Consider the following 10,607-nt stretch of genomic DNA (forward strand, 5'->3'; position numbering starts at 1 on the left):
TTCATTTATTTGTAATTCTTGAAAAAAAAACAATATTCGTTTTTTGGATGAGTAAAAGTGAGGACGTGAAGAATATTGTTGGTTTTGTTGAGTTAAGGAACAAGGAAGTAAAAACAGTTTCTGAGATTAACACAAAAGATATCTCATGATTGTAACTCATAAACCACTTCTGAGTCTCAGTGTTTACGGCAATAAGTTTCACTCGTAATGTTTCTCAATTTGACAACTGACAGAAAAGGGAAAAAGGAAATATGAAGAAAGAAAAAAAATAGTTAGACTTTTATTTTCTCTTTATTTCGACATATTATACCAATTTTACCACCATAATAATACTAAAACTCCTAAATTTGCTTTAAATTTCAAATACTCGTAAAACTCACCAACATTACGATCGTACTGCGGCGCCTCAGTGGGTTACGACTCTCTTTTGCGTGTGTTTATGCCAAAACCATTCACGAACTTTTGATATTAATATATGCAGGAGCTCAGGAATACATCATTTTCTTCCCCTAGTCGGGCAGTGCGCGGTAAAACCCGAAATGTACACAGATTGACCACCAAAGAAAATGAGGAAATGGTAAAGTGATGCTGTTGGCGGTGAAGGAATTACTTAGCCAGAGGCGCAGCAGGAGAGAAAAACCTTCAGAATAAAAAGAACATCAGGAGGTGGGATCCTTGCCAGAGCGGAAACTGAAGCATCAAGTTTTAAGTTCTTTCGATCTTCATCCCCGTGAGAGTAGGCATTCATTGATGGGAAAATTTAGGGTTTAAGTAATCGCCAAGTTGCTGTCTCCTATACCTCTTTTTATGGGCGGCCATCTTGTGAGTTTATTGGTTAATTTTAGAGTGGAGGGAGAGTTGCTATCTTTCAGTGGGGTAAATAATTGATAGTTACCAGGTTGGCGCGCCGTGGATACAGCCGCTACTAAACTTACCGTCCAATATGAGTAGCGAGCGGCCCAGCCTCATGCACCAGACAGCCATCCCACAGAGAGATTGAAAAGGAGAGGAGGAGTGAGGCGGAAACGGAGAGGAAGAGAAAGAGTGAGAAGGAAATGGAGAGGGAGAAGGCGAGAAAGGGAAAGAGGGAGACGGAAACGGAGAGGAAGAGAGGGAAGGGGGAGAGGGAGAGTGAAACACGAGAGAAGTGAAGAATCTTTGTTTTAGAGGTACCGGTGTGTGTGTGTGTGTGTGTGTGTGTGTGTGTGTGTGTGTGTGTGTACAGTGTTGCTACCATTGTGAGTGACGAGTGTTAGAACGAGTGACTCTAAAGCCCAGGTATTGCCGGCAACATAATCCCTCAAAGACAAATCCTGTTTTATCTTATGTTTAATCCCGACTGTATAGTATATGTGTATTTTCTCTATTCTAAATAAAGTGAACAGCATACACAACCCTTCACACACATACACAATTCACGTATCAATATTTTTTACACCTGCTTTCACTAGTATTAAAACACAATCGCTACATCTACAGGCACTGATAACCTTTTCACTGTAGGAACTAAATCGTAGGGAGTTAAATTTTCTTCCCCTTGCCCGTTTCTCCTCAGTGACTTGTCGTCGTAGGTGGTAAAGTTCTCATCCACCTTCCTGTTTAACTCCTCTTATTTCCTGGGACGCGACAAGCGCTTCACTTCAGGGGGAATTTTTTTGAGAGCTACGAGGTAAAGTCCTGTCCTATACCCCCGTGTTATATTTACTCTCTCTCTCTCTCTCTCTCTCTCTTTGTGTGTGTGTGTGTGTGTACTCAAGTCGTAAATCACGTTCGAATATTGCAAGGGATACAGGACAGCTTTATTTTGCTGTCGTATATTTTGATTTTGTTTAAGACACACACACACACACACACACACACACACACACACACACACACACAAACACAGACACCCTCCCCATACACACACACACACACAGTAAAATATATTAACCTAACGCAAGTACTTCTATTTTCCCACCATTTGTTTATTTTCAGGCTTCTCGCTTTACCAACCTCTGTTCCATCTCTTTCCATATTCATACTTGACGCGACGCCCAGATTTACATCATATTGTATTCTATTACCATGACTATTATTTTAAGACTATTATTTTTTATGATTATTATTTTTGTCTATTTTTTTTCTTTTGGTATTAATGTGAGACTTTACCGTCGTCTTCTTCCGGCTGTTGTTGATGGTGATTCTTGAAGCACTGACGCGTTTATTTTAATATTTATTCATCTCTAGTCTGGACCCTTGATTTACTGTTTAGATCCAGTTTTAGAGTGTTGAAGTATATTAAACCGAGACTCTACAGTGTAAATATCCGGTTTAGAGTGTTGAAATATATTAAACCGAGACTCTACAGTGTAAATATCCAGTTTAGAGTGTTGAAATATATTAAACCGAGACTCTACAGTGTAAATATCCGGTTTAGAGTGTTGAAATATATTAAACCGAGACTCTACTGTGTAAATATCAAGTTTAGAGTGTTGAAATATATTAAACCGAGACTCTACAGTGTAAATATCCGGTTTAGAGTGTTGAAATATATTAAACCGAGACTCTACGGTGTAAATATCCGGTTTAGAGTGTTGAAATATATTAAACCGAGACTCTACAGTGTAAATATCCGGTTTAGAGTGTTGAAATATATTAAACCGAGACTCTACGGTGTAAATATCCAGTTTAGAGTGTTGAAATATATTAAACCGAGACTCTACAGTGTAAATATCCGGTTTAGAGTGTTGAAATATATTAAACCGAGACTCTACAGTGTAAATATCCAGTTTAGAGTGTTGAAATATATTAAACCGAGACTCTACAGTGTAAATATCCGGTTTAGAGTGTTGAAATATATTAAACCGAGACTCTACAGTGTAAATATCCAGTTTAGAGTGTTGAAATATATTAAACCGAGACTCTACAGTGTAAATATCCGGTTTAGAGTGTTGAAATATATTAAACCGAGACTCTACAGTGTAAATATCCGGTTTAGAGTGTTGAAATATATTAAACCGAGACTCTACAGTGTAAATATCCGGTTTAGAGTGTTGAAATATATTAAACCGAGACTCTACAGTGTAAATATCCAGTTTAGAGTGTTGAAATATATTAAACCGAGACTCTACAGTGTAAATATCCAGTTTAGAGTTTTAAACCGAGACTCTATAAAATATAAACCGAGACTCTACAGTGTAAATAGAGTGTTGAAATATATTAAACCGAGACTCTACAGTGTAAATATCCGGTTTAGAGTGTTGAAATATATTAAACCGAGACTCTACAGTGTAAATATCCAGTTTAGAGTGTTGAAATATATTAAATCGAGACTCTACAGTGTAAATATCCAGTTTAGAGTGTTGAAATATATTAAACCGAGACTCTACAGTGTAAATATCCGGTTTAGAGTGTTGAAATATATTAAACCGAGACTCTACAGTGTAAATATCCAGTTTAGAGTGTTGAAATATATTCTTCTGCGATTGAATAATAAAAATGATTCACTAAAAATACTCGTTTGCAGTGCATGGTATTTCTTTACGGTGTTTACGTGAATTTTAACGTTAATATGAATAATTATGAATAACACGTGAAGAACAGCTGTTGATTCGCTAATTATGAAGAGACGGGGCAAAGAATGTAAACGGATTGAATGGATTAAGACTTTGAAAACATTGAGAGAGTGACATAGGTTAAGGAGTAACTGAAAAAAAATAAGAAAGAAAAAACACAAATGACTTACTGTGAATGAAGAACCAAGGCGAAACATGAAAAAAACAAAAGCCAATGAATGAAGCCAAGATTCCGCGAAAGAATTCAAACAAACAAAAAACAGTCACTAAATTATGAAAGATATTTACGAAATAATGAAACAAACACACAAAAAATAGTTACTAAGAATGAAGAACGAGAACTAGGAAGGAATGCCATGCCGAGTTAAGAGAGAAATACCATGCCGAGTTGTGGAGGGTTTATTCTAGTTGTGAGGCACCGTGGTCAGCTGATTTACGTCGTCAGTATATCATGCCCGGTAATTACGGAAAACACTACGGCATGACTATCCCCCCCCCCGCCAACCACCCCCACCCCCTACCCTCTGCGTATATTACTTGCTGGCTGGCTCGCGTGCTTCGCTCAACTGAGGTTATTAGAGTGTGTGTGTGTGTGTTGTGAGTGTGTGTGTGTGTGTGTGTGTGTGTGTGTGTGTGTGTGTGTGTGTGTGTGTGTGTAATGTATTCATGTATGGTAATGGTCGTATGATTTTGTGGATAAGTGAGTGTTCGTTGACGGTGTTGGTAAGTGTTTGCGTGAGTTTGTGTTTGTTTGAGTAGTTAGGAGACATATTAGTATTTGTTGTATTTATGTGTCTATTTTTTATATTAAGATATGTGTTTATAGTGCTGGACGCGTCCCTTGAGTTATCGCTACTTAACGAAAAAATATATATAATGCCGTTTTCGCTAATCCTGTTAACGTTAAATTGTTCCATCGTTAATATATTTACCATATTTGTCTTCATAAATTAAAAAACAAAAAACAAACCATTATGATATAGACAGAATATTATATATAAGGATATTTGAAAGATTTTTGGAAAATTTTCTATATATTCTTTCAAGATTTCAATATCTATAAAAAAATTAAGAACGGAGAGACGGGGAAGGTGTGTGTGTGTATGTGTGTGTGTGTGTGTGTGTGTGTGTGTGTGTGTGTGTGTAGGATCGTGTGCCGTTAGTTGTTTATTTGTCATGTCATGGGAGTGGAAACGGGTGGGTGTGGGTGTTTTTATTTGTTTTATCAACTGCGGGTAATTACAGGTGTATTTGTGAGTCTGTTTTTTAAGTTCGTGTATTTATGTGCATGTTAGTGTAATAATAATAATAATAATAATTAACGGTTTATTGAAAGAGCTTGGCAGCCAGAAGGCTGAAAATATACAGTTACATATTTGGGGAATGGGTTACGAATTACAAATAATATACAAGTAACATAAGTGACACAAATAAGACATATAATAACTTAGATGGGGATCAGCTCAAACTACAGTTCATTTCAACATAGTGACAGTGTAAGGAGCAGTGTTTACCGGGAGTGAATACACTGATTTATTACATGTTATTGATAATTTTTACAATGGTTGGGACTGGGCTGTTCTTATAGCGATCGGTTCGTGCACGTATGGGCTGGATGTGTGTGTGTGTGTATGTCTGTTTCTCTGTGTATATGTGTGTCTGTGTGTGTTTGTGTATGTATGTGTGTCTACTGTATATGTGTGTATGTGTGAGTATATATATATATATATATGTGTGTGCATGTGTATGTGTGTTCAAGTATATGGATCTGCGTGTGTATACATGTGCGTATGTGTATGTATATATGAATGTACAAGAGCGTGCGTGTGTGTGTGTGTGTGTGTGTGTTTTCATGCTATCTCGTGCCTTTGTACACGCACACCTGTGAACGTTTACATTTGCATCAGAAATTAAAGTGAATAATCTGGAGTAATTAATGATTCTTATAATACAAAGCACTAGCCATTACAACTCGGTTACACATTATTAATCATATACATTCTTACCGATACAAATGGCTGAACAAAACTATATTTTACACCTCATAATACCTCCCGTAATTCTGTAAGCATTTACTTATTTAAAACTCCTAACATAGCATCATTCTATCTCTCTCATATACGAAACTCTATTTTGTTTTAATAATATAAACACCGGACAGTGTCATTTATATACCCCCGATAACAAACGAATTCGGTTTATTTTTGGCGAATGTAAACCTTGAAATAAAGTTGTTTTTACCTGACGCTAGTTGGTGGAAATTTTTTTGTGTATACTAGTGAAGGTGATGAAGTCTTGTTCAATATGAGGCAGAACACGCGAGGACACAGCTGGCCTTGTCCCACCACCTGCCATCCTCTGAAATAGTCGCTCTTTCATAGATAGTGAGTGACTCTAAAACCCAATTTCTGCCTCTGGAGACTTTTAAGCAGCTGTAATCGAGTCAATAACCATCTTGGTGTTTAATTATATGTTTTCAAAGATGACTTATTCGCGAGGGTCGGAAAATGTTGTTCGTGTTGGAATGTTTACAAGTGTTTTGGTATGTTTAACTATGGCTTACTAGAGTGCCAGAACAAACATTATTGGATATATTTGTGTAAGTAAATTTTGGGTTATGAGTGTAGCTTGATAACAGGTGGCTTGGTGAGGTCCTTAGCTGCCTCACTCTCCTTCCTCAGCCTTCCATAGCTGGGACTGTTTCTATTCCTGAGAGAAGTGGATTTATTTCAGTATTTGACGTCTACCTCTGAGGGCTAGCGAGGTCAATGTGGCGTTGGTCGTTGCTGGTTTATGAGAGTGATAAGCTTGTAGTTGTAGTGGTGACCTCTAACCGTACTTAGACTAGTGACTGGGGAAACAAGTTGAACTCATTATTGTGAGTCAAGATCAACCAGGATTTGCTTGAGTATTAAAGGATTTTCTCTCTCCATTTTTCTTTAATTTTCTTCCAGTATTTATGTATTTATTAATGTCTTGTTAAGTATCTTTTATAGTAAACAAAATGCAGCGACTTGAAGGAGGTATAATGACTTTCTGAACTGCTGAGCTTTTGTTCATTCTTTAAATTCACGATTTTTTTATTTTTTATTTTATTCAAGGACAGTCAATTACTTTATGAGTTCATTTTATACATGTTGTTGTTGTTGTTGTTGTTGTTGTTGTTGTTGTTGTTGTTGTTGTTGTTTTTGTTGTTGTTGTTGTTTTTGTTGTTGTTGATACCCAAGTGTACCGCTGCCCTCTAAAGGCTTAACAATATTAGTTGTTAAGTGTCGTAATGCGATATATCACACCACAACATTTTAGATGAATCATATACCATGTCTTACTGGTACCCTGAGCTAAGACAATTACACGTAAACCCAAGGTGTGAGCCACTTGTTGACTCTAGCGGTACATATTACAGACAGACGGAGACAGTCAACTCAGGTGGTCAATCAAGAGGACCGGTTGTGTGTATGACTGGTAGGTTGAGATAGTCAGTCACCAGTCACTTGAGTGGTGGGGGGGGGGTCATATATCCCTGACAGGTTAATGAGGGGCAGGAATATATATTACCTTTATTTGTGTATGTGGGAGGCAAAAAGTGACCACTACACTCTGGAAAAGAGGACGAGTGAACAGTGTCGCTGATCTCTACCCTCTGCCCAGGAACAATCAGGAGACAGAGAATTACAAAGTGTTTCCTCAATGACTTCTAAATTCTGACGTAAAGTTAGGTCGAGATCTTTGTGTGAGGTGAGACAGCTGCAGTTTAAAAGTTCCAGTTTGGGGAAAATGTAACATTCGACTACTTAGTAAGTTAGATAAATTAATCTTAATAACTATTTATAAGGGAGAATTTATCATGCGTTTATTTGAGACTCAGGGACTTTTATCGTAAGGCTAGAAAGTTTTACAGTCGGAGTGAATATTAGATTGAAGTACAATAGAGGCGAGGACCCTGTTGTAACGGGGCAATTTATAATTAATTCATACAAAAATGCAAATTCCTAGTAATTCCGATGGACCCTGACGTACAAAAAATATTATTGAAATGAAATTAAAAAGATTATTCCTTGATGTTCGGTCAAATTTAGTTGATGAGTGAACGGCCCTCCAGCAGTGACCGAACGCTAGATCAGTCGCCGTTGTTTTTATTCAATGTTCATAAATTTTAATGAAGAGAATAAACTACGACACTAAATGATGTTTTCTACATTACGGAAACTCATTATTTTATACGAGGGACGACGTATTGCCTTTGACAGCATAATTTAAGTTGGCGTCATACTATATTATAATGGGAAAATAATATAAACATTATTTCTGTTTAATTCAATAAATATTTACACATGGTCAGTGATTATGACCTCATCACAGAAATCTTGAAATATTTTATAATCAATGAAAATAATAAAGTTTATGAATTACTCTAGCTGGAAGTACCTGTATAATATAAACTAATTAAACGTGACCCCACCTGAGCCCACCTGAGCTACAACCCACCACACACTATTCTTCCCGCCTTTACTCACCCTAAATATTAATATATCATTTGTTGCGTCTACTTTGCTTCTTCTTTCTCTTGCGTCCAGAGATAATATTTCGTACTATGGGATAACGTTGGTGGGCAGACTCCACCTTAGCTTTATTGCCTCTCATCTGTCTGTCTGTCTGTCTGTCTGTCTGTCTGTCTGTCTGTCATATTATAAATATTACTTAGTTCCCTCTCATAATAATAATATTGGTAATATTATTTTTATTACTATCATTATTATCATACTTATTGGTTATTATTATTATTATTATTATTATTATTATTATTATTATTATTATTATTATTATTATTATTATTATTATTATTATTATTATTATTATTATTATTATTATTATTTTTATTATTATATAAATACTATTCGTATTGCATGAGTAAAATTAAAATAGACTTAACGTAACCTAACCTAACCTAACGGTGAATAATACGGACCTTGACCAGTTAGGAATGTGTAGTGCGGTGTGGAAGAAAGAAATCAATAATTATATTTCTTTATTCACTGCTAAGAGTCAATAAGTAAACCTAACTTTCATTCTCTGCTTTTATTCCGTCTCTCTTTTTATCTCGACTTTCTCCTTGTTTATTCCTGTTGCCTTTTCTCTCTCTCTCTCTCTCTCTCTCTCTCTCTCTCTCTCTCTCTCTCTCTCTCTCTCTCTCTCTCTCTCTCTCTCTCTCCACTAGGCAGTACTACACGTTACCCCTTGTTCCTTATCGTTCGTGAAATCAGAAGATAATCTTGGCTGGTGTCTCACTTCTGTTTGTAACCAAATCGTAAGGTCTTGTCGAGCTCAATTTTAACCCCAAACTTTAGCCATTGTGAGTCCGACTGTTTCTCTGTCTCTCCCGTCTATGAGAAAGATTCAGACAGGAGAGAACATTATTTTGAGATATTAAGAAAGCCAGACCAATTGGCTGGTCTCCTCAAAGATTTCTATCATATTTTTTTTTATTTAATTCGTGTGGTCAGATGGGTCTTCAGGTATTTAATGTTGTTTACTTATGCTTCGGTATTTTGTTTACATAATCAAAAACTCCCACTCATCTTGTTTACATCTTCAAATATTCCCACTCATCTTGTTTACATCTTCAAATATTCCCACTCATTTTGTTTACATCCTGAAATACTGCCACTCATTTTGTTTACATCCTGAAATACTGCCACTCATTTTGTTTACATCCTGAAATACTGCCACTCATCTTGTTTACATCCTGAAATAATCCCACTGTGTTGTTCCTCTCGTAAGTGTGGATTAAGAGGGATTTATAAAGCTGAGGTCTAAAATCTCATTGCAATTTCGACCGCCCACTCCGGTCACCAATTTCACGTGTGGGAGATTAAGTGAGCCATTTATAAAGACTGTCGGCACTGGTCAGCCGGACAATTTTTACGGACGAATCTTGGGGAAAATTTTAGAAAGTGAGTGGCTGACTTTTTAATGATCTCTTATGTCAATATTTAGCTGCATCAACACTTTCTATGTTTGACGTTTTTCACTTATTGACTGAGTTCATTGACTGACTGACTACGTGTTTAACTGACTGCGTTGTACGGAATATGATCTATTTACGATAATTCAGCTAAAGTTAAACTGAAATCCCGTAGTAGATGAAAAATCCCCTTTATGGTGTTTCAGTACAAGGATTTGTTCTGTATTGCATAATTTATTCACGCAACTAAAAATAACTCTAGCTGGGCCAGAGAGAGAGAGAGAGAGAGAGAGAGAGAGAGAGAGAGAGAGAGAGAGAGAGAGAGAGAGTATTTGTTTCACTGCGAATAATTGTGTTTTCTTGTTAACGTGTGTCTGTTAGTGTGTGTGTCAGCAAGTATCTGTACAATATTGTGTGACAACATACTGATATTTTCATTATGGATATGTTAGGCTCAAAGAACGAACTCGCCCACTGAGCGAAAAAACAACGCGCTCTGTACACAGTCAAATAACTAGGTTAGGTTAGGCTTGGTTGGGTTAACTTAGGTTAGGTTAGATTAGATTACGTTAGATTAGGTTTGGTTAGGTGTGGTTAAGTTAGGTTAAGGTTAGGTTTGGTTAGAGGAATTTCGAGACCGTTCGAAACTCGTTGTGGCTGTTGGAAAAAACCCATGACGCAAAGTTTTGCTTTCTGGTTATTTTGTGTTCACAGCGCGTTGTGGTCGGTTTTTTCCATCAGTGAGCGAATTTTTTCCTTGAGCCAAACATATTTACATATGTCCACAAGTGTAGTGTTAAGATTAACCCTGTGTGTGTGTGTGTGTGTGTGTGATAATAATAATAATAATAATAATAATAATAATAATAATAATAATAATAATAATAATAATAATGGTGAGAGAAAATTACAGCCTGGGGCTGAAAATACTCAACGAAGAGACATTATGTAAATTACATAAAGAGATATTGTGAAGTGGGTCATGTAGTATAAACCTCCACAACTAAAACAGGAAGAAACAGGTGGTGAGCACAAGGGTTAACTTGAGACTTTTAACTGTGGTTGGAGAGGATCTGGTCTTGGCC

This window comes from Homarus americanus, unplaced genomic scaffold, assembly GCF_018991925.1.
Source record: "Homarus americanus isolate GMGI-L3 unplaced genomic scaffold, GMGI_Hamer_2.0 scaffold36188, whole genome shotgun sequence".
Lineage (NCBI taxonomy): Eukaryota > Metazoa > Arthropoda > Malacostraca > Decapoda > Nephropidae > Homarus > Homarus americanus.